This window comes from Lichenostomus cassidix, chromosome 9 (genome assembly GCF_008360975.1).
Source record: "Lichenostomus cassidix isolate B80296 chromosome 9, HeHo_3.0, whole genome shotgun sequence".
In the NCBI taxonomy this organism is placed as follows: Eukaryota; Metazoa; Chordata; class Aves; order Passeriformes; family Meliphagidae; genus Lichenostomus; species Lichenostomus cassidix.
Genome location: NC_139490.1, coordinates 17,378,028 through 17,402,319, shown reverse-complemented (window position 1 = coordinate 17,402,319; position 24,292 = coordinate 17,378,028). Strand labels below are relative to the sequence as shown.

Below are 24,292 nucleotides of genomic sequence, written 5' to 3'. Positions count from 1 at the left end.
CTGCAAATGCTTTGTCACTTATTTGCATACATAAATGCAGAGCAGAACATGTGGGTGCCACCCTAATATAAATGTTCCTTATAAGCTATAACATCATGATTTCCATATGTAATAAATGTCCCATGCATAAGCACTGAGGAGCTTCTCCCCAAATTCCCAGGCCTGCCCCTACCAGCCAAGCCAGGCTCTTTCCTCCTCATGCAAATACTGCACGAAAAGGGTGTGAGCAGAGCAGGGAGCTGCAGCAGAAAGATTCCCCAGGCCAAACTGGAGCTTCAGGAACATCTGTGACAAGGCTGGCTCTATGCCTGCAAAGTCATCCTCCTTGCTATTCATCTGGAGAATGCAGGACCTGCTGCTGGCTCTCTCTCTGGAGCTATTGCAGTTGGCAAGGATGGAGAGATCAGAGAATTCACAGATAACTCAAATGAGGGAAGTCATCAGATGTGGGGAAAGGCTTATTTTTCTAGTAGAACAGAGAGAAAGCAGGCTTTAGAAAAATCAGAAAGGTGTAAGCTTTTTGAAGAGAAGGGAGGGAGGCAAAGCTGGCATTACTGCTGCCTCAGGTATTGTGCTTCTCTCTAATTACCAGGGAAATTGTTGTCATCAAATGCCATCAGTCACATTTATGCATTAGATATTTCTAGAGGAGTGAGATGCCCCCCCTTTCCAGACAGTATAAAAATCACATTTTATCTTCACAATAACAGAAATGTCTAAGATCTCTCCCAAACAGCAGATGGACAACTACAACCTAACAAAATCATTTATTAAAACAAAGCTCCATCAAAAGCATAGCACTCAGAGCCAAGAGTGATCAGCACTTAAAAAACCAAAAGCAACACTGACTGCAGCTGCCCAGAAAGTTCCCTGTACCTCAGATTCACCCAAGGCTCATGGTAGAGATTTTACTGGGGCTAATACTTTTAGGATTTAGCAAGCTGCATTCTGCTATGGAGCTCAAAAAGAAACAAATCACATCACTTTTTGAGCAACTCTGAAACCCAATCCTTCGAGTATTGACCATCATTTGAACTCTCTCACCACATAGCTCTCCAGCAAGTAGCCTTTGTTACTACAGTCACAGTTAAATAGTGATCCTATTTGTCATTTACACTTCATAGATATAGAGGAGTACAGATAAAAATCTTTTAGTACTGTATGGCACCCAACCACCATTCACTGACAGTAATTAAATCCTGCTGTAAAAGTGCTACAAATATTTCCCAAAAGCAGGAACAGATGTTTTTTTGCAACCAAGCAACGACGAAAATCTAACAAGCTCCATAAACCAAAGACATGGGCACTTCAGAGGAAAGTTCTGTGATTTTGCTACCATGCTGTCTCAATTTGCCAGCAATATTACAGAGATAAAACATGACCATTTTCTAGTATTATTATTCTTGTCTTTAGTAACACAATAAGTGTCAAGGGAACTGTGGAGTAAAAAAAATAATAATGGTAATAATGAGGCACAACGCTTACAAATTTACAGTTCTATTTCCAAACCATAATAAATTAGCACAATCCCTGAGACTTAGTTACGATTCACAAATCACATCCTCATGTGGCTTTTATAAACTATGATTGTCTAATTAATATTGGTACTTATAAACATCTCCTGGTTATTCAGTACCCTTCTTTTTTTTGGAGGTATTGAAATTCAATTACAGCACATGAGTTTCTCTGCTCAGTGCCCAAGCTGTGAGACAATGTATTTGAGGAGGGGTATTTTGCATTTTCCTGGATAGAGCCTACTGCAAAGACAACCTTAGCCTTTCATTCAAAAACCTCACTAAGTCACCCTGGAGAATTTACAATGAAGCAAACCTCCTCTGCAGCTCCAGAGTGTGTATATCCACGCCGTTGTCATGATAGGCTGTCAGTGGGGTGAGATGAAGAGAGCTATTTGATCTGCAAGGACCTAAATTGATGGCAGAGATGTTGTGCTCTATCAAGAGTCATGGCAGTGAATGGAGAGCAAGATCCTCGATCGAGCTGGCTTTAATCCAGGGAAATGCAGTTTAAACAAAAAGGGGAAGACACAGACAGGATCTCTAAGAATGCTCAGCCCCCCCAGCTGGGGCAATATCTTTAAAGAAGCAGCTCGGATCAGAGATAGGCACCTGTAAAAACAAAGGGTTCTGCTCGGTGTCAAGAATTTATGAAAACTGGGCCATTTGGACGAAATGTCTTAACAGCAACTAAGCTGCCTACGAAACCTGACACGTAAATTACCCAGAAAATATAGTGCCTGCATAGGTTCTTCACTGAAAAGCATGATGACACCAGCTACCACTTATTTAAACGAGTGCATTTCATTATGTCAGGGCAATTGCCACCCTGGTACATATCTTATTAGCGCTTATTTATTATCAGTGTTAAGGAGGTTAACTGCACTGTTATTTCCTCTGCTACTGGGCTTTATTGCATGTCTGAGGCACAGAGTTCTCACTAACCTCAGGCAGCAAAAGGAAAAAACAGAGACTGGGGCTTAAAAACAAATATCCTCTAAAAGACTATAGCAATCAGGTAGGGAAAAACAAAGCAAATATTTTCTGAGGAGTATGGAGAGAGGAAACCTAGAGCACCACACTGATGGGACCTGGATGAATAACCTACAGAGGTCATTTATCTGAGAAATTGAATCTGTTTTTTTCTGCTGCAGAGTATCTGTGATCTTCACTTGCTTGAAAAATTCCCAGTATTCCTTGATTTAACATTATGGGTTGATTTCTATCAGTTGCTGTGTAAAGTCATTTCTCATTGCACAAGCAACATTAATTAGTTGCTGCCTGGTCAGAAAAGTTACCTTGTACTAGTGCTGAGCTGTCATTGCATGACCTCAAAAGCACTTCCACTACTGATACTCACAGCCAATTGGAACATCCACGTGTTTAAAAGCTTTCCCATCAATCCTTCAAACAATTGCCAATGTGATTACAAGGGAAAGGGATATCAATAGGAGTCCATCTTTCAGAGGAAAATTAGACAGAAAAAAAGTGATGCACTAGTGTTAGCATTTTTGCATTATCCATCCATTTAACAGAAGCTCTGGTACAAGAAAGCAATATAACAATTAAGTTACCTGAACACAAGTAAAGATGCATTAAATAGATCATAAACATTTCAAAAATAAGGAGAATAACTACAACGTTACTCAAGCAGCAAACCAACAGCTGCAATTTTCTTAACGTTTCCAAACAGTTAATGGCAAGTGCTACGTTTTAAATTCCTTTATATATTGTAAAAATTAGATTAAATCACATAGATTTTTGCAAAAATACATGGTCTCATCATTTCACAAAATGAATCACTTGTTCATTACACAAAATGATGCTTTACCCTCTCACACTCTGAAGTAATTTACCTAACACAACATTTGGGAATATATTATTGAATTTACTGCTACACACTCAGAAAACACTTTTTATCTTCACTCCTCTCAGCTCGATTCCCTCAAATACATGAAAACATATATCCACCTGTACACAGGTCTGTAAAACAGCTCCTCAATCCCATCAAACCCCAGGAGAAATAAAAAGAGGAGCAAGTCTCCCCAGCCTGAGGGAGAGGCACCCACAGCTGGGAAAGACCCTGCAGAGGCAGACAGGCAGCTCCAGAGGTGTGTGGGCTCCAGCCCTCCTCTGTGGCAGCCCATGGATCAATTCAGCAAAAAGAGCTGAAGCAGGGCAAGGAGACAACCCCCTTTGCCTTCAGGCAGCACCCAAGCATTTTGCTAAACCCTTGGATGGCAATCATTGTGTGCTGTTTTGCTGTAGAGCTGCCAATGCCTCAGTGGGTTCAGCTACAGGAGCACACATTTGTCCTCCAAGCAGGTTTCTGTTGCTTTTTCTCTCTCTGAAAACCCCTGTGGTGCATTTAGCTTTCTCCTTCCTTGATGCTCTTCTCAGCAGGGCACTGCATTGTGCCTTCTGCTATCCACCCATCCAGGTGCTTCCTTCCTTTGCCCTTTTCCATTTGGCATTGCAGGGCTGGGGGACTCAGTGTTTCATCCACACTCAGGTCACCACCTGTGCTGAAGACATCACTGCTGCTTTTCTCTTTCCTCTGCATGAACCAGAGGAGATAGAGACAAAAAAATATTGCTCAGATCATTTGGGCAATCCCTCCAGGAGAGATAAGATGGCTCTCAAATGCAGGTTTATTGGCTCTTTAATTAATACCTATAGGATCAATTTTCAAGAATCCCCCACAGCCTCACTTGGGATGTTATTTGAAAGGCTAAAGGCAGTTCAGAATATTTTTCCTAATATTCAAATTAGTTTTTTCTTTTCATGTTCATTCTACTGCTCCAAATTATATCACAGCTCCTCTGGTGTGACTGAATCCTTGTTTTTCCACTATATACATCAATTACATTATTTTGCATTAATTTGCCACTTAGCTGCTATCCTGCTAAGCATGTAATTTTACCAGAACACCTTATGTTTACCTCTATACAGCAGTCCTTCCAGACCAATTTATTTCTCTGCCATCAGTATTTTTCAGGTCACTGATATCTTTACAAGACATCCCAAACATGAGGATGCATACAGAGTAATTGAGGCCCCAGAATATCACTGAGAGCTGCTAGTTTGGGGAGAGAAACAGGGTATAAAAACCCCAAGGAGTTAAAGCAAGAGCCAGTCTCTGGTTTATTTGCTCCAGGACATGTTCCAATCAATGCAGCCTCAAACTGTGCTAGCCTTTCTTCCGGTTATATCACGTTGCAGATCAAAGCTAATTTTATGGAAGCAATCAATCCCAAGTCTTTTTACTACATCATTTCTTGCTATATCCCTGCCAATTTGGAGCATGCTGTAGAAAGGTCTTGTGCTCATATATCTTAGTTTGCATTTTCCCATGGTATGTTTCACTTTATTTTCAGTTCAAGAGTTACATCTACCTGTGGAAATAACAGCTTTATCTTGATAAATCAGATTTTGACCATAGACAGAAGTGGAGTGGGGTGAATAATGCAAAACCACTCAAGAAATAAACAAATCTCATAAGGATATTCATTTAAACACAGAGATGCTCCATGGATATGAGTATCTGTGATACCTCTGCTTTCTACAATTACTATGGAAATTGAGTTTTGTAAGATTTTCTCTGAATGCTTGGGAAAGCAAATCTTAACTTTCTATACATGATCATTCCCACAGGAATGTGATTAGGAGGGTTATGTTCATCTAGTTAAGATGCAAAAATAATACCACACATTCTGTATAGACCCTTGCAGAGCAGTTGGAAGTCAATTCCTTTGACTGCAGGACTGATTTTGAAATGAACAAACAACCTGATAGAGACTGCTAGGTATTGCAATAGTTAACTAAAGTGCAAGCAAAATTAATGAAGCATTTAATCAAATAATTTCAAAATATGAATGACATTTAAAAATCAGCAGAGGCTGTATATAAATACTGAAAAGGGAGAAAGTACACTGGAAATATACTTTTCCTCTAGTTTTACATATATGATTTTGTGGGAGGTTTAGCTGGGCTACACAGAGTTAAACAACAGTCAAGTGAGAAGACTTGCGAGGTATGAAAGGATAAGACTAGGGAATAATAATTTGATCTCCTTGATTTGGATGAGAGGTGTGAGGTGAAATAGATGAGGGGAAAATCATCCTGAAAGTCTGGCCAGACAGTGCCACAGAGAGATTTCTAACCCCAGGGGATGCCCAGCCCGGTGCCATCATGCCAAGGAGCACAGGGATGCTCAGCAGCTTCTCTCACCTCCCTGGCATTGCAGGGATCTTGCAACTCTCTCCCTTTAGCTTTGCTCCCTGCCTTGGATACAGGAGCAGGGCTGGACCTGCCCTGGGAGAAGGCAGATAAAACTTATAGCTAAATGCAGTGCCCAGGTTTCCAGGTTTTATCTCTTCACAGAGCCTGTGCTCTGCTCACCTCAACAAGCTGGTGGACTTCAAAACTGGCTTGCTGCAGACAGCTGCTATGCAGCAGCTGAAATCCTGTTTTAAAGCATAAAAAAACCCCAAACAAACTGGAATAATGCAATAGAAAAACAAATTTGGAAGCAAATTGTCCTGCTAGGTTTAAGGCTTTTCTTTCAACAGAAGCAGCCCAGCTGTATCCCGACTCCCAGCCTATGGAGAGTGTGATCGTATTACCATTTCTCTCCTTCCCTATTTAAAATGGACACTGGATACAGAGAATGTATCTCTCAAGCCATTATGGATCCTATATGCTGTAATGGAATACTATTGCTGGGACATCTCAAAGGGGACATGAGATACCCCTTGCTTGCCATTCTTAGGTGACCATTGTTAAATAATATATAGACAAATGGGTGGGTTAGCCCACAAGAGGGAAAATATCTTTTTCTGTGACTTCCAGTGTTACCTCATTGAAACCCTCATAGACTTTATTTATTCAGGTGCCTTTAGTAGGTGTCTGAGCTCTTCCATCTGAGAAAAGAATGCACCAGTGTCCTCTGGAACAGAAGCTCCCAAACTGGGGTGATATTGTCCTTAAAGGACTTGTGCAATTCTGTGTCTTGCCAGCCCCACAGCAGTGCTTTGCATTGCCATACAGGTGATTCCAGGTTTGATTTTCATTTCCCCTTCCCCACGGCAGATGAAGGTGCCAAATCTGCTTGAAGATAAGAATCAAAACCACATTCTCAGCTCATTGAGCCTTCAAAGAGCAGCGTACCCCACTGTGAGGCCAAATTGGCAGGGGCTGTAGGAAAAGGCCTGGCAGGATGAGAAACACCCTGCTCATAACAATCCTCATTCTGCCTGCTGCTGCAGCACAAAGAAAGGCCCAGGAGAACCGAAGCAGCTCTCTCTCATTTCATGCCCTGCCTTGCTCTGTGCAATACAGAGCTGAGGAAATCACTGTTTGGGAGCCCAGCTGATAGCACACAGATTAATCACATGGGTGTGCAAGAAAATAAATAGGTGCATAAATGCTTCAGCTATGCTGTGCATTTCCCAATGCGGACTTCCCTCACTTGAATGCTGACAAGCTCCTGATTTTTTTATTTTTAATTATGAACTGAAATCCCTTTTGCTATCAGTCATATATATAACAAACAGTCTGCTGTTTAACTTCAAATTCCATATCGCTCATGCAAGTTGTAAGTTTAGTCAGCTTAGTATCTCTGAAATGAAATATTTGCCGGCAGGAAAATGAAAGGTTATCTCATATTAAATAAACACATAGTGATATGACTTGTTAGTGAAAATTCCAGCCAGATGACTAGTGTTAATCTTGTAATACCATTAAACAAATCTACAGTCAGGAAGAGTTTCTCAGCCTTTTCCAAACAGTAAAAATGCAGAAGGAAAGATATCTTTGCCATTAAAGAACAGGTTTGATATCCTGAAGATCTGACTTCTGTTCCTGGCTTTGTCACATACTCTCTGGGTGACCTTCAATAAAATAACTACCTCTCAGTGTGCCTCAATTCCTACTTTGTGAACTGGGAATTATGAAACGTTCCCTTTTTTCTAAATAGATGAGAGTTTCTTTGGTAGAGAAAGCATAACTGATGTTAAATAACACGAGGGGAGCCTCAAAGAAAGACTGAGATCTTCCAACATCTTATCAGAACTAACCTACAAAAATAGTAAGAAAATTATCACTGTTTCCATCTGGGGCGGACGGGTTGTTAATTGTGGAAGTTAGTAAGCTGATAAATGACCCTTTTCTCATCTGATGCCATCCCAAATGTCAGTGTGTCACACAGACCAATCCATTCAGCTGCTGTGGAGTTTGTCTCTGCCCTGCTCTGAGAGCCAACCTTGCTTCTCCTCCTTTCCCTGCCCTCCCCTCTGGTCCTTCACCTCTGTCTCCTTCTCTCTATTCTCCACATTGTCAAGGCTACAAGAGGTTCACATTTGAGAACATTTGACACACTCAGAAGTCATAAAAAGAGGATGTCTGCCTTCTGAGAAGCAGATAATCTATCATTTTTCTTAGGACAGCAGTTTTATAAGAACTTGCTTTAACACACCTTGTCAGCTTCTGGGATCAACAAATCTGTGAGAGGGAAATTCTGTTACCAAAAATATCTTAGGAAATCTGACTGGCATCCTTTTATATATATATTTTTTTTTTAATTTAAGGAGGAGGAACAGAAAACCTAGCCAAACCCTTTGCTTACTTGACAGACATGCTGAAGGAAAGAAAAAATGTCTCCAAAAATGAAGTTCTGTTGAAAGGCAGTGCAACACCTCACAGCTACAGCGAGTGGCAATAGGCAGCATGCAGGAAAACAAGCTCGTCTTGAATTCATGAATTGACAAACTGGTTTCTTACAATAATTATGAATCATCATAAATGTTAAACTTCTAACTCATTATATATTATTAACTGCTTATTCAGCTCCTCTCTTTCTTGTCTTTTGTCTCTTGGGAGAAATGGGAAGGCGTTTCAGAGCTTCCCTGGAATCTCTACATTATAGTTCATTACTCCAGTGCTATTCCCAGGAGCATCTGGTTACCACCTCAAACAGGGCTATTACTCTTAATTTAGGAGTATTAACAATTCTTTTAATCTGTCTGTGTTGAAAAAAAAATGTGTCCAGATAGCAACTGCACACACTGATAAGGAAGTTTTTATAGCAGAAATATGTTTTCATATCTATTATTCTATTCTGAGCTTTTGAGGGCAGGGCAAACCAGGGCTTTGTTATGGCCTTGAAATAGGAAATAAAATGTTTACTAAGCAAAGGTGAGCCTTCCTGGGACTCCATATTGTTAATCACCAAACCTCACCCTTATTCCAGAGAACCAAAGTCACAGAGCAGTTTGGGTTCTGTTTCAGGGACAGCAAGGCATGGTCAGGGTCAGGAGGGCTCTCCATGATCTGTGGCACCACCTAAGTAACTACAAACACAAGTAAACAAGAGATATTCTTTTTACTACCAGTGAATATATTTTCTTCAGAGGATAACTGCTTATAAGCTGAAGTTTAGGGAATAACTACTTACAAGCTGAAGTTAGAGTCTGTAATTTTTGCATTTTAAAAAACTTGTCACAACAGGTACGCTCACAAAAACAGAAAAGGAAAAAAGAAAGAAATCACTTCCTGCCAGTGAAGTCAAGCAGGTAAAGACTATTTTCCAGTAATTTCAGAGAAGGGAAGCAAGTCCTCAGACCCAGATGTTACATCAATTTAAGCATCTAACTCCAAAAGGTTTGAAATTTGAATGAGGTTCTTAAAAACATAGAGGCACCTAAACTGAAAGGGTTGATGGATCTAGAGAGATGTGTTTCTGATGAGAGAAACCACTCAGGTTCTCTCCTTACCAACACTGCCTTGTCAATATTGGTTTGCCAGCATTTATTGTTCTTGGTGCAAATCTGGTTGGAAGTCTCTTGAAGGATCTGGAAAGAAGCTCATCAGCTTGATTTCTTTGGATCCTGATTGAAGGAATACAACTCTTGCAAACACTCTATTTTTAAAAAGTTATAAAACTTAATTAAAAGCATTTATCCTCTTCTGTTAAAATGAGCAGCAACATAAAGTGCTCAACTCACCAACCAAGGAACAAAATCAAAAAAACCCACAAAACCTCTTTAGCTCCTGAAGGCCATTTTGCCAAGTAGCACATGAAAATGTAAAGGATTATTTGGAGTCGAGAACATAAATGTTTAAATTAAAATTGGAGCAGTGTTATGTGGAGCAATGGCCTGAGCATAGCCACCTACCTACAGATCAAGGAACAAAAAGGTGTTTTAAAGGCCCCTAGATAGGTAATTTCTATTACACCAAGATGAAGATCAATCTCTTTCATATTGTGTTCATTAGTCTGTTAAAATAGTCCATAACAGCAAAAAGATTAACTTCAAGAAAGCGTTACTTGTCTAAAAGTGTTAACAGAATTAGTCAAACCTTTTCATTTCAAACTCTATATATATTTATCTGAATCTAAATATATCCCTGAGACAACGTAGCTGCAGTGGTATGCAATGACATATGCAAGTGAGGTGGAAACAAAGAGGAAATGAAGCTCCTTTATCTCATTATCAGCGAGTGCTTCAACTGTATCATGTCACAGCCTTGCCCACCTGTACCAACACTTCTGTAATTGATTCCTAAAAGTGCTCATGTGCTGTGGCTCCTCGTTCCTTTTAAATGCAGATGGGAGCTAATGGAAGGGCTGCACATTTCTGAACCAAACTCAGGGAACATATTACTTGCCTATTCAGCGATCTGAATGCTTTTATTCTTCTCCTTAACAGCCTTTATTTTGTTGTGTGTATTTTTTTTTTTTTTAATTTAAACAACATGGGCTTTTTCCACACTCTGTTAAAAGAGGAAGGGGGAAAAGAGCTAATTATATCTGAACTGAAGTGTAACCATGGCCCTATTAAATAGGTAGCAGTTATGGGCTATTGATCGCAGTTCACAGGAAAAGCTTGTCATGTAGTGTCAAGAGGTTAATGTAATTACAAGAGTGGGCAGCAGGATCAGCTGTGTCCTCCAATAGGCGAATAACTAAAAGCTGCTTTAGAGACACATAATGTTGTCAAAGCATAAATAATTCATCCCAGCATTCGAGAAGAAATTACTGCTCTGTTCCAGCGTATTATTCAGCCATTAAAATCCTGCCCTTGTAAAGTCTTTTGATGTAGTCATATTTTCAGTTCTAAGAGCAGTTTTGGAGCATTCAGCTTTTATTAAGCCTTATATTGTGCAGTTTTCAAAGTAGTAAAAAGGATATGAAATAGACTTACAATTTGTTTAATAACTGCATTGCGATTCAGATAAGAGGGAGAGAGCTGTGTGGATTTATGGAGTGGCTGTGCAGCACGAAGAGGAAGCTGTGGTGTGATGTGATGGAATTTTTAACTCCCCTAAGCTGGGCAGAATTAAAGGGGCTTCAGCTATTTACCAGCATTGATAGCTGCAGCAGTGCTCACAGGTTTTTGTGACCCATTTCTCAAGAGCTAAGCAGGAGCCAGGAGAAGGATCTGTGCGCCAGGCTGTTCTTGACTCTTTGCTTGTCCTTATTAAAGTCTGTGCCAGTTTGATGTTGAATGGTTTCCACATCTGCAGTCTGAACTGTCTTGCTGTTGGATGTGAGTTGCCCACGTTTGCTGTCAGGGGTGTGGTGCTGATTTATGCTGAATTACAAGACTATCCCAAGTAATGGTTTCTCCACCAGGCTCTAGCTCTCCTCAACTCTCCTGTCCCCACACAAAGTTTATCTGATGCCTGGACAGTTCTGTTACACTCCCCAAGGTGCCCTTCACTAATAACTCCTAAATTAAATTCCCAGAAAAAATTGGCAAGTAAAACACCTTTGGGGTCTCAGCCCATCTATTCACAAACTTAGGGTTGCTGTGACAATGCATGTAAATTAAAAAACTGGAATCTGATTATATAATCCTGATCTCCCTGATTGTTTTTTATTTTCATATTCAAACAGAGAAAACAATTGTTTGTTAGAGAACAGACTAAACAGCTAAGAGTTCCAAGGAGAAGGGATGTGGCTTGGCAGAGAAAACAGGTCATCACTTCAAGCTGACCAAAAGGAAACTCTTCCTCTCCACACCCCCAGCCAAGCTCTCCCCACTGTAATTACTCATCCTGCTCTCCTGCCAGATAGTCTTCCTGTTCTACCCCAATTTTCCTGTTCTTCCCCTCCCCAAAAAGGTGTCTAGGGCTGGAAATCTACAGCTGGAGGCATGAGCCTCCATCTCTGCTAACAGCATTCCTGCAAGAATGCTGCCAATATCAGGATGTCTACAGTGAGCTTTCAGATAATGATGGCTGTGGACCACTGCTCATTTCTCATCAAACACAACAGCAGCCTGTATTTGGTATACAATTACAGAAAACAATAATGGGATGAAATATTGCAGCTCTCAGGCACTACAGGGATTGGCAGCAATCTGACAAAGAAAGGAATTGAAAATCTAGTTACTAAGTCAGTACAGGAACAAAGGGAAAATAAAACAGAAACTAAAGGTAATGCTGAGAAGACCACAACTGCGTGGAGTATAAGCTGAGAAACAATTTCAGGGGAAAGGTTCACCAGAAAAGGGAAAAATACAAAGAAAACACCAAGAGGACAAAAAATTCATGTCTGTTGTCTTTTACCTTTTGAAAGTCCTTAAAATACCACTATTCTGGCACAGCAGTTACTATTCTGGTTTATTTTCAACACATAAAAAACAAGTGAATTCCTGCCAAAAACTTCTATTCTAATTTTAAATCTCCTTTTGAACAGAACATCCCCAAACAGCAGATATTTTGCCAATGCCACCTAACGAGACCACATTTCTGTGACAAAGGAGAGTTCGCTTCTATCCAGTCATTTCTTTTCAACAACAAAAAAAGAAACAAATTTTCAGGAAAAAGACTCAGGGCAAGCAAGCTAGTCCTCCCCAGGAATATCCTCATGTTTGAGCCATGTATACACTGCTTTTCTGTGCCTGTTTCCCGTGCAGCCGTGTACGGATGTGTGCTGGGCTCTGAGGGGAGTTTGTCTTGGCTTTGTGTGTATCTGTGTGGTGTTGACAGTGGGATTTTGATGTTCCTTGCACTGTTTCAGCCAGAGCCTGAGGAGCAGAGCCAAGTTTATTCCTCAGGGAAGCTGAATTTAGTATCTTAAATTCACCATACATGAGTAGGATAACGAGGAATGTGTCGATATTCTGCATCCACAGGTTGCAGCTCCACACAGTTCATTAGGAGGCTGAGCTGGAAATTGCCAAACCAAGCCTGAATAGCAACCTAAAAGCAGCTTTCTGATGGTTCACTAGTTACAAGCCATGGGAAACAAAACCCACAAAAGATGCAAAAGAGGAGCTTTATGCTGTTTTTCTGTCCCTGAGGGTTTGTGTGGCCTGTGGCATCTCTGAAATCTCAGCAGTGGTGCTCAGGGACAATCCCACATTGACTGCACCAGGTAGACATCTAGTCCAGTCAAGGACCCCACTTTTTGTCATTCCTGTCCTTAAATCTCATCATCCCCCATCACCTGGCCTGGTTTACACTTTGCAGTGGTGTTTGGATTCCTTGATTTTACCTCTGCTAAGCCAGGATCAGCGATTGTCCCCATGCAGAGCAGGCAGTGAAGATGAGATGTGTGCAGTGCTGTGTGTGTGCAGCAGGAGCTCAGCTGTGTGCCCTGAGTGTGAGAACACAGCATTTAGGACTGGAGCTTGGACACAGACCCAAACTCTTCTCAGGAACAAGCCAAGAGCTGAAGTTTTCACCTGGCTTGGATTTGAAAATTTTGCAGTTCAGCAGTTTTGAATAGTAGCTGGGAAAAAACAGAAACTACCAAAATTAGACAAAGGCTTGTTTGGAAGGTTTTTGACAATTTTTCCAGAGAGCTAGCTCCACATTCCTAGTTCCTAAAGCAGCCTGACCCCCACTCCTCCCCCAGGGAAATGCTGGCTGAGCCCAGTTCTTTTGCTCTTAAGAGATTCACTGGCTAAGTGAATAAAATAAGACACAGGTTGCAATCTTTCTTCTTTTGAAGACAATGATAAAACTCCCAGAGGAGCTGGGATTTAACTTGAGGATTACAACTGCTGTGAATCAATCCTCTACCAACTTTGGAAGAGTTGGACCAATTAACACCAGCCAAGGGCTCAGTCCTTTCATTCTACCCAGAAGGCAATAATATCCATTATTGTTTTTCCCAGCCAGGACTCTGCCATTCTTTTTCATCACAATTTCCCCTCCATCTCCCACTTTTTCTCATTTCCCAGTTCTGACACTTGACTTGCAGAGCCCTCCAAACCCTTAAAAATATTTGCTCTCTAAAAAGCAACAGAAGGAAAAATGTTTGGATTTTTGCTTTGTCAGGAATCTGCTTTACTCGTGTCCAATTAAAACAAATATAAAAAATAATCTCCTCATCTTCAGTGAGGAAGGAGCTGGGGTTTTTAAAAATATACAAATCAAGTGAAATAACAGCAGAGACTGCCAGCCCCAGATCAGATGTGCATGGAGGGACATATGCAATGCATTACAAACATCCACTCCTCAGGCCACATCCAGGGATGTCTTGGGTCCAGGAGTGTTCTGAACTCCTTCACACACAACAAACTTTATCTTCTTAGATTATCTTTTCTTTTGATACTTCGTAAACACAGTTATGTGATTTTAATTCATCAGAGAAGAGTGAACACTATTAATTTGGGACTTCACTTTTCACTGTGACAACCCTAAAAATGAACAAATTCTCCACTTTGAAAAAGTTGTAACGTGTTCTTTTCCATGTTTTTGTGTTAGAAGTTTTTCCTCTGCCTTTTTTCTCCTCCTCTTTCCTGGCCTGCCTTTTGTTTCTCAGCCTGGCTGCAGCTCTGTCCCAGCTGCCTCCGACTTTCAGACCAACTTTTCCCAGCCTGGAGCCCAGACTGAAGCAGAGACAAACTCCTCACTCACCAGGGCTGCTCAGATTTATACCTGCTTACAATGCTGGGACTGAACTAAAGTGCTGTAAGACAAACTGCACTAACTTTGTGCTATTTCATGCCAGGAAAACTCCAGCTGACTTCTTAAGCCATCTTTAACACTGCTTTGCACTCCTAAAAATCCAGGCCTCAGAATATAAATAGGGTTTTTCAGTTTTGCGTGTTTTTCTTTTAAATTACAGTTTCTCACTGAGAAAGTTGGATTGATTCAGGCAACATAAAGGAAAAGATTCCATGCAACTCAGTTGCTCAGTCACACAGTGAATTTCAAACAGCAGTGAATCAAAGGGGACAGTTCATGAGCTGAATGCTTGGCTGTGCTCTTCAGCAAACCCATTAAAACAATACCATTTGGTTTACAAAATGATACATAAACAAAAAGAGCAGCACCACTGATATCAGATATCATCTACAAACCAGCTGAAAGGCAGCTGCTTTAGCTGGGTTCCACTTGAACCAAAGCCCCAGGACACAACACTGAGCCAAAGAGGAAAGAAAAGGCTGCAAAATGAAACCAATGAAGCAAGGCAGCTCCAATCTCACCAGTCTGATATCGCCCTTGGTAAATACTGCACTGCTAGTCACTGCATCTGCAGGGAGGAATGCAGTCCATGCAGTTACCTATGGGAGAGACACAGGGGATTTTCTGCACTGATTCAGACTTTACAATGAACACAATTTGTTCACAACTGAGACCTTCAGTTGCTCAATTTAAGATTCCATATGCTGTTCCTGCTGGTAATGAGATATTAAAGATTATGAGATAAACCAACATGGCATTCTGATTCAAAAAAGTAAGCTTATAAATCCTTGGAAATCCCTTTTTAATACAAGCAGAAAGGGCTTAGCATTAGTACAAGTCCATTCGACAGTCAATACAATTAGACCCAATGAGGAAAAGCATGAATGAGCAAAAAGATTTCTATTCCAGCAAGAAATTAAGGGTTAAAATTAGAAACATTTTCTGGTGACTTGTCTTGTGCTAGGGAGTTGTTTGGGTTATGGGGACACTTGGAATTGCCTGGGCAGCCCTGAGTCTGCTGACAACACCACAGAGAGCTCCTCAGCCACACTCAGGGGGCAAATTCCTCCTCAGGACACAAACCACACACAGCAGAACGTGCCTGGTGTTCCACAAATGCCTTGCCAGAGAACAAAGGGAGGAAGTGTTCCAGGGCCTGGCAGCACATTGTCTTTATTTCCTCCGTCATTTAAGGAGAGCTGCTTTTCATTTCTCTCCTGAAATGTGTCTCTGTCTGCAGGGGTGATGCTCTCTGTGTGTCATTGTGACAAGCATGAGCCTCTCCAGCCCTGAGACTGCCAGGGGATCACAGGGCATCCATGGCTGGGGAAAATGGAAACTCCTCACCAATGGATAGTCAAGAGTGAGGGATAAGGCAGGTTTAATGAGGGAAAAGAAAAAAACCCAAACACAGATAGGAGCTGAAGAACAGGAAGTGCGATTAATTTGGGATGAACATAGGAAGGAAGCAATCAGATGACCAATAAACCAGGACTTCATCAGAGAAAGCTTGACTTGAGCTTGTCTGCATCACGAAGGAGAGCACAGAGGGACTGGAGACCCAAGCACAGGTGAAGAAACTCAGCATTGGCACTGCTGGTAAGAGGGTGGGGAGTAATTAACAGGTAATGTAGTGAAAACATGCAGGTTTCTGGAGAGAGGAGAACGTCAGGTAAAACCTGCCAAGGGCACCTCCTGCCTGCTGCCAGCCCAGCCCAGGCCCTGCTCTGTTCTCCCTCTGGTTTCTTTGATCAAGGCAACACAAAACAGAGCTCGTCCCAGAACTGGCCGTGTGTGCTTTTAGAACACAAACAGATTCTGCTCAGCTTTTCTTCCTCCACTCCCAGTAACAAAAGCTTATTTCAGTTGGCTCAGTGCTTGACAACAATTAACTTTAGAAGGCGGGAATGGAGACCATGTAATTTTTCAACAAACTGCAAAACTGTAAGCCAAGAAAAAAATATGCCCCCACTTTCATTTAAAACACACAACATACAAACTCTGCATAATCTTGCAGGTGTTTCTGATTTAAAACACACTTGTTTGTAGTTTGCTGCTTTCCCCAAGCAAATGCCAAGCTAAAGGCTTGCTGTGATATAAACCTACCACAAAAGCACCAGGGCTGTTGCTCCCAGCATCTGAGCCCAGGAACAGAATCCCTTGGGATGTCCCTGGCAGGACTCAGGTGCATCCCTAGCTGAGCCTGGAAGCACAGTGTGGCCAGCAAGGACCTCAGTAATTTCAGCTCTTAATTCTCATGGAGACAGCATTTGCTGATATCATAACAAGCCCCAGACCTGCCACCCAGCCCAAAGACAGAAAAATGACCTTGCATCCTCAGGGAATTGGCTTCTTGTGAGTTCTTCTCCCCTCCCGAGCAGCTGCTGGCTGGCTGGGGAGCCAAGAGCAGGGGAGCAGAGTAATTGTGGTCTGCAATTAAAAGATGCCCAGCAGCTGGGTTACACCTTGGATGATTTGCACAGCTGGCAAAGGCTGGATACACATTGACCACTGCTGGCTTTATACACCTTGGAAAGGTCATGTTGAAGACAACCAGTTGCATTCACCACACATGGAAGCAAAAATAATGCAGCTGAAAGTCAGGGTAGAAAAGAGATGCAACGTCAGCAGTGTATTTGTCGTTTTGCTGAACCAGACTACCCCTATTCACAAGTAAAAAGTGTCCCCAGGGAAAGTATTTTACCAACTGAATCTCTTTCATTTTAATACATCATCACTCCCATCCCATCTCTCAAGCCAAGCTCAGGAACAGATTGATGTGACTTATTGATGTTGTTTTATGGCAAAAAGATATTATTTTTTATTAAAATACTCCCAAGAAATTTCTTATTGTTATAAGAAAAGTGGTTGACCCAGGAATAAGAGTGTGCTTTACCGGAAAGGTGATTGCTCCCAGGGACTCTGACTGTTTATAGCTAAAATTACCATGTTCAGGAGCATTTTTTCAAAAGTTTTCAATCAACCCACGAGAGCCCTGGTCTCAGCCCATCACCAGACACATGTGAGAGCTGAGGGTGACGATTGAGCCCTGCTCAGTGAGGGGTTGTACCTTTATTTGGATCTGAGTCACCTTCTGACAGGTTTCTCTGTATCATACCAAAGGCATCTCTGTGCATTAGGCACATTTGCTGCCAGCTGGAGTTGTCTTACTGTGTTGAAAATAAAAGAATAATGACATTAATGATTTGCCCTAGAGCACATTGCTGGATGCTAGATCTCCATTGCTAGATGCCACTGGGCAGGATTACAGGAGCTTTTAACTGGGAAAAACTCCTCAACTTTTTTCAAAGGATCCATAAACCTATGCCTTCCACTATTTAACTTGTTACTAAGCAAGAGGAAAAATCCACCCACTAATCCAGCAGAGCTCTTGCACACCCATCTGTATATTTGGCTTACAATACACAGTGCTGTTGAAGTCAAACACAGGTTTAACACATCACTTACAAGTTATTCCAAGAATTGAAACATTTGTGTGGATTTCCCTGGGTTTCAGAATAGCTCCTTCATAGAAATGCCACAGTCAATCAATTAAGAAAGCTAAAAGTAATCAGTCACCCACGGTTGATTGGATTTAGTGCTTGGTGAATGCTTTTTTGTTCTTGGATCAACTACACCCACTTTCAAAGCTGATTAAAAATTGTTGATGATCTCTTCCACCTGTTCAGGATGATAAACTGGCTCCAAAACGAATCACTTCCAAAACCCTGGGTAAGTCAAAAGCAGCTCCTAACAGGCTGCAGCCTGGTGTGAAGACAATGCAGGTGAGAAGTGAAGCAACACCTGTGGAAGAAATGTTTATAGACATTTTTTAATGCACACGAAAGAGAGCAGCCTCCCTGGGCACAGGAAAAGCAGAGCTGCTGCCTGCAAATATTCAGAATATTCAGCCACTGCTCAGGCTCTCCTCCCCCAGAGCCACCCTGCAAGTGCATAGTGCGGGACAGAATCTCCAAAACTTGAAACAACACTGCCCTGCTGGTGCTACTGAAAACACAACAGAGGGCTTATTCAGGGGTGCAAAGCCCTGAACCCTGGCTCTGCCACACCCAGGGCTCCAGAGGCACACAGGTGTCCTGTCCCTTCAGCAGCCACAGTGGAACACTCTGAGAGAGTCTGCAAAAATGACAAAACAGACTCTGAAGATGTCATGTTGCAATCCAAACTTTTTGGGCAAATAAAACCCATCTGCCATTGTAACATGAACCTGAAAACAAAGGCTGACAAAGGCAGGAGTTGCAGGACTCCACAGAAACCCTCCTGCCTGTTGTTGGATACCATTATTTTGTATTGTTCAACACGTACTTCAAATATTTGTATGAGTAATGAGTAATGATCATTGCACATAAAAAAAAATCAACAGACAAAAAGACCAACCTGAATGTGCTATCACTGCTTGAGTCACTGCCAAACCACACTTTAAAATATATTTTCTGGTGAAATATACAAACAAAATTACCCAAGTTTCATGTGGCACCTAGATAAGGACTAGATGCTTAAGCTGATGCAAGTCAGGGCGCTCCCAGTGAAATCAGTTCATACCACCTGCAGGCTCAGATCAACTCATTTATCCTTATTTCCTTAATTGTCAGTGTCACCTTTCCTAGGCCATTCATTTATGCTGCTTTAATCAACCCAACAGCCTCTTTAATTGTGGAAGAATATCAACATTCAATTTTAACCCTTTTTTTTGCAGAAGCCTTTTCTTGCAACAGGATTTTAACAATTTTCTGAAAGGGCAAAAGTAAATGCTCTTTCATAGTTTGGGAACTTTGGGAATGTGGTGGCTGGGTAAGGTCTCAGACAGAGGTTAATGTGGCCAGCAGATGAACCAGGCACTCCCTGTGCTGAATTTTTACATGTTGAGTTTGCAGGTGATCCCAATGGCACATGGCAATGGGAGGGCACAGACCTCCACAGCTCTTCTGAAAATGTGAGGCCAGAATCCTTAAGGAGCATTTGGATTTAAACCTACTGGAAACTGGCAGCACCTCCAATGCCCACTCCTCAGGCAGCTCTCCTAGACTGGCTCAGGGCAGGGATTGCAGCAGAGCAGCACAGCAGGTCCTTTCCTTCCCTCCACAGCTCTGCAGCCTCTCTGAGCTCACAGGCTTCTTGCTGTGATGGCTGCCTTCTGATAAATCCCTCCCCAAGGTGATTAGGATGGAGTCTGGGGAGTTTCATCAGCAGGATGCTTAGTGCAAGGCTGAAAATCCAAGTGGGAAGCAGGAGTTCATTACCTGAGCTGCTGTACCCCTCAGCATCATTAAAAAGTTGGCAACAGGCAGCCACCTGCACCTATAAATGCCCATTAACCCTGGGGGAGGCAGGTTACCTCGTCAAAAATGGGATGGGAGCTAGGCTCCTCATGATGGCTTTGTTCTGCTCACCAGTGGGGTTTGTTTTTGTTTTTTTTATTTTAGAAAGTCTTCCAAAAATGAATGTCTCAAAATGCCTCAGCCCATTTAATTAATTACAAGATTTTATAGAACAGAATAATGAGTAAGTTCAAGAGCACCATAAAAACAAGGATTTATATTATCTTTTGTTGGGGTGGTTAAAGGCTAGTAATCCACAGCAGATTACTGGGATATAATTGCCCCATATATATAAATACATGTATATGTATGAAAGTAAGTTAATGTAGAATATTGCTGTGGCTACTCTCTCCATTCACCCATGGAGAATACATTTTACTGAGCTGATTGGAATGAAATGCTTTAGGTTTTAATTTTACTTTTAAAAGCCTACATATTCATGTAACTTTCTCGGAGGCTCCTATAAACAAAGAATTATGTTCAGGGCCACTGCCAGAAATAAGATATGTCAGGGGTCTGTAACCCATTCAATAGAGGATCAGTCAATGGCCCAAGGGTACTTCCCTGCAAGGGAAAGGGTAAAATAACTGAGGTCAAGGCCTCAAACGCAGCTCTAGTTTTAATCATGTTGCTGATTTAGAGCATAACATGCCCTTTTTTTGCTTTTGCTTTGCAATTGTCAAAAAACATTTTGTTTTTCCTGACATGTCTACAATGACCCCCACATCTGTTTTTTGCACGACTCCACACTCAGCTCAAAGACAGGGATATTCATCATCAATGAAATGGAAATATATAGGCTTTGTGTGTACATAGATTCACCTGCTTCACGCTACTGTATAAATGTATGGAAAGAATGAGTGGCAGGGAGAGAAAAAATGTCTTTTTGGCCAGGAAATCTTTCAGTAAAATCCATATGCTTGGAAGTACATGATTTGGGTAAAATGTTTTGAGAGGATTTCTCAGATTTGGCAGCTAAAAGGGGAAAATAGCAACAAATCATCAAAAGAAGGGAGAGGACCCAAGTGTTTAACCCTCACTGAATGAACATTTTGAAACTGATGTTACCTAAAAAAAAGTAAAGGTTCTTTTTAATTTCACAATGAAACTAAACAATTTGTGAAACATCTTTGTGGGTGTGAACTGGAATCTGTTTTTCCACCCATGACACTTAGTATTTGAGTGGCTGAACCCAGGCACCCCAGAAACACCCAGCTGGCTGCATTCCTCACCCAGCTACAGAAGGTGAACTTGATTTAAACTACAACCCTCCAGTGCTAGCAGCAGGGCTTTTGGGGACCAGCGCTGCCTGATACTGTGCTGATGGCATTGCTGGGATCTTCCCAATTCCAGTTTGGTTCAAAATCTCCTTCAAACAGCTCAAAATTTGAAGAAATATTCCCCAAGAGCAACCGTCCTTTCTTTGGTTGCACAGGAGAGGTGCCACCCTGGCCCAGAGGACACTGATAGCTGCAGGATTTCTGCCAAGGTGACATCTGACCTCAGCCAAGGTCCAGGCTGGGGAACAAGGGAGGGAGGACAATGTCTCCAGCCCATCACAGCCATGGAAATGAAAAATTACAACCTCGTAGGCTCTTCTAAGGCATAGTGCCCAGGGGTACCACCTGGTCTCCATGGAAGTATCGCTGATAATTAATAATAATTAATAATTAACAAGGTCAGCCTGACTGCAACACCTTTCCCACATCACAAGCAGCACTGCTCAGGACAGCAGCAAAAACAGTAATATGCTTTAAGGGACACATGGGAGCTGCACAGCTCAAATGAACTCTGGGAGTGCATTCCTGTGAAATCTGCTGAAGAGAATAAACCCCTTTGGGGCAAAAACCAGCACTGTTACTCTGAATTCTCCATTTGTATCTGTTGTTGATAAACTCTAAATTAGAAAAACATGCAATAATTACAAATAGTCCATTTCAGGTTTGTACAGCAACTACTTTATTATTTTCAAATGCAAATGTTTGCATTGTTTGCTATTTTACAATTTTACAAACTAGGTATAAAAGACCATAAATAAATGACATAAGTTATGTGTACCTAAAATTCACGGAGGGAGAAAAAAATTACAAATTAAAACAAAATAGAAAAATCTATATATCTAACCCAGAGATCGTTCAAATGCACGAACCAAGAAATGCTGTTAGATTTTTTCAGTATGAACTAAATTATAATATGCCTCATACATTCTAATTTTAACCACAGTCCTTGCATATTCCAACATACTTGCAGTGATACAAAAAAATAAATGCACTCTCTTTTTATTCGTCTGATTAGTATTTCAGATTTTTTTCTTCTGGTTATGAAAATGTCACATAAAAGAAAAATACTGCTTTTTAAGTCCTGTTTACTGGTTACTTACCAGCTTTTTTTTTTGTATTTTATACATATATATTTTTAATACATAAGATCCATCACAAAATTAGCACAGCAAGAAACCTGGACAAACATCAACCAGTGGTGTGTGAGCAGGACGACTGAACACACTTGTCGTGGGGGACAGGCTGGAGGTGGCCTGTCCCCAGGGGCAGCAGTGCCATGTGGCACTCGCCTTCCTCTCGCTCCAGCTCTGTCTGGAGCAGCCTGTGGTGGCCCAACCCGTGGTGGCCCAGCCCGTGGTGGCCCAGCCCGTGGTGGCCACCCACAGCTGGCACCTCCTGGTGCCCTGCCATGCCCAGCCTCAGCCTCAGCACAGCTCCCCTCGTGTCCCTGCCAGGCGGAATGACCACGGGGAGGTCAGCGAGGAGGGACAAGAGGAAACAGGAGCAACTTGGGGACATCCTGTCACAGCTCCGGGGCAGGCTGTGTGTCCAGGCTGCCCCAGGGAGCAAGCCCTTGTCCCAGGGCAGGGAACAGCCCCAGCAGCCAGGGAGCGCCTGGGGAGCACCTGGGGAGCAGGCAGCTCCCCTGCCCCACGCCAGGCCCTGGTGGCCCTGCAACCCCGGGTGTGGCACTCAGCTCCGCTGCAGCTGCCTCACGCCACACTAAGGTGAATTCTCCAAACACACAAAGCTCTCCTAGGCAGTGCCAGCACACTGCAGCACTGTTCCTTGGGCTGTGGAACAGAGTGCCCTTTACTGCACTTCACCTGCTCTTTGTCACCTGCACAAGGAACAGGACACACTGCACAACTCTATTGCTAACTATCCTAACCTTACAGTTCTTGCTGCATTTTTGTTCCCTAACTGTGCTGGGAACCAGGGAAGTGTTCTGATTATTACGTTGCAAGATTTCACAGCTTGCACACAGAGTGAGGTGCTTCTGTGAATGGAAGAATTGCATATATTTGTTAGCATTCAACAAGTCTTTAAAATCCTACTTTTGCAGATAAAAAAGGCTACGTAAGGATTCAGTTCAGGAGTAGCAGTGGATGGAGGTGCAGGTGTTGCCTCCATCACCTTGCCACTGAGAAACTGGTTGGTCTTGGTCATGAGCAGGGCACTGGTAGGAATAAACAACACTCAACACAACCTTCAGCACCCTTTAGATCCCGCCATCCGTAACTCCAAAACGAACTCGAAATTGCCCCTGTTTCAGGCTGCAGAACTACTCAACGACGTCAGGGGGGCAGCTAAAAAATACACTTACAGATACAGAAATTGAAACGTTTTTTAATGTGTGTGTTCTTGCTCCCATTTCAGACACGAGCTATCGGCCTGGCCTCCCAGGACAGGGCACTCCTGCTCTGGCAGAGGTGTTTGGGGCACATTCACAGGCAGTTCTACACACAGGTGACTTGCACGCATCACGCACACGAGCACACATACGCACCTTGCGCAGGACATAATAATCCGTTATCCATTCAAGGAAAAAAAATATATTTATATCACTGCAATGGCACCTGTAGTGTAAAATGTCACTTCAGCAATGTACACAGGCAGTTCACAGGAACTGGGTTCTTTGCTGTGGCACCTGGCCTGGCGTCCATGGTAAGATGTGGAGTGCTCTGTCACCTGCATTTGTCCAGGATGCAGCAGTGACAGCCGGGGGATGAGGAAAGACAACAACAAAATATATAAATAAAACCAAATGTAGGCAGAGAGAGCAGAAGAGGAGGAAAAAAAAATATCCAGAAGTCTGTGGGGCTTTGACACAGTACATTCCTCAAGTGACAACTGGGTGCTGAGTCTTAACGAGTTAGTTATCGCTCGATGGAGAAAAACAACGGAGTGGGTGGCCCAGGAAAAAAAGAGAAAGTAAAAGTCACACTCTCTTCAGGGACCGATGAGTGTTCAGCATGTGTTTTCCAGAATCAGGGCTATGGAATAAGCAACCGTGGATCCAGAAGGCTTCGTGTCTAGTCTGTGTTCCTCCATGGTCAATGTGATCAACAGGATGGGCTACGAGGCCGTGAAAGCAAAATCCATTGCCCTGCACAAGAAGAGAACCCAAATGAAATGTGTTAAACCACATGCACCAAGACAGACATCCAGACCTGCCTGAAGGCAGTGCTCAAAGGGTGGGAACCCTCTGCCTTTCCTGCCTTTTTTCCTTCCC

At 42.3% G+C, this 24,292-nt stretch overlaps 1 protein-coding gene and 1 long non-coding RNA gene across 6 annotated transcripts in view; both read right to left on the bottom strand.

The window, feature by feature from the left end:
- Positions 1-787: 787 nt before the first annotated feature.
- Positions 788-19,712, bottom strand: LOC146433383 (uncharacterized). 4 transcript variants are annotated; one of them, XR_014854095.1, is made up of 7 exons: positions 18,837-19,710; positions 17,907-18,242; positions 17,509-17,608; positions 16,967-17,031; positions 16,767-16,868; positions 8,753-8,863; positions 788-4,071 (listed from the first exon to the last, which is right to left on the bottom strand). It is a non-coding gene; the product is annotated as an uncharacterized LOC146433383 (long non-coding RNA). The 4 variants fall into 4 exon arrangements; XR_014854094.1 differs by having other exon boundaries at positions 16,767-17,031; positions 18,120-18,242; positions 18,837-19,712; XR_014854093.1 differs by having other exon boundaries at positions 16,767-17,031; positions 18,919-19,709.
- A 2,000-nt stretch (positions 19,713-21,712) lies between these two features.
- Positions 21,713-24,292, bottom strand: part of EPHA4 (EPH receptor A4) — a 104,098-nt gene continuing 101,518 nt past the window's right edge. For both annotated transcript variants that reach the window (XM_085069669.1, XM_085069670.1), the window contains one exon: positions 21,713-24,166. The gene's annotated coding sequence lies outside the window, so the exon portion shown is untranslated. The remainder of the gene's footprint in view (positions 24,167-24,292) is intronic.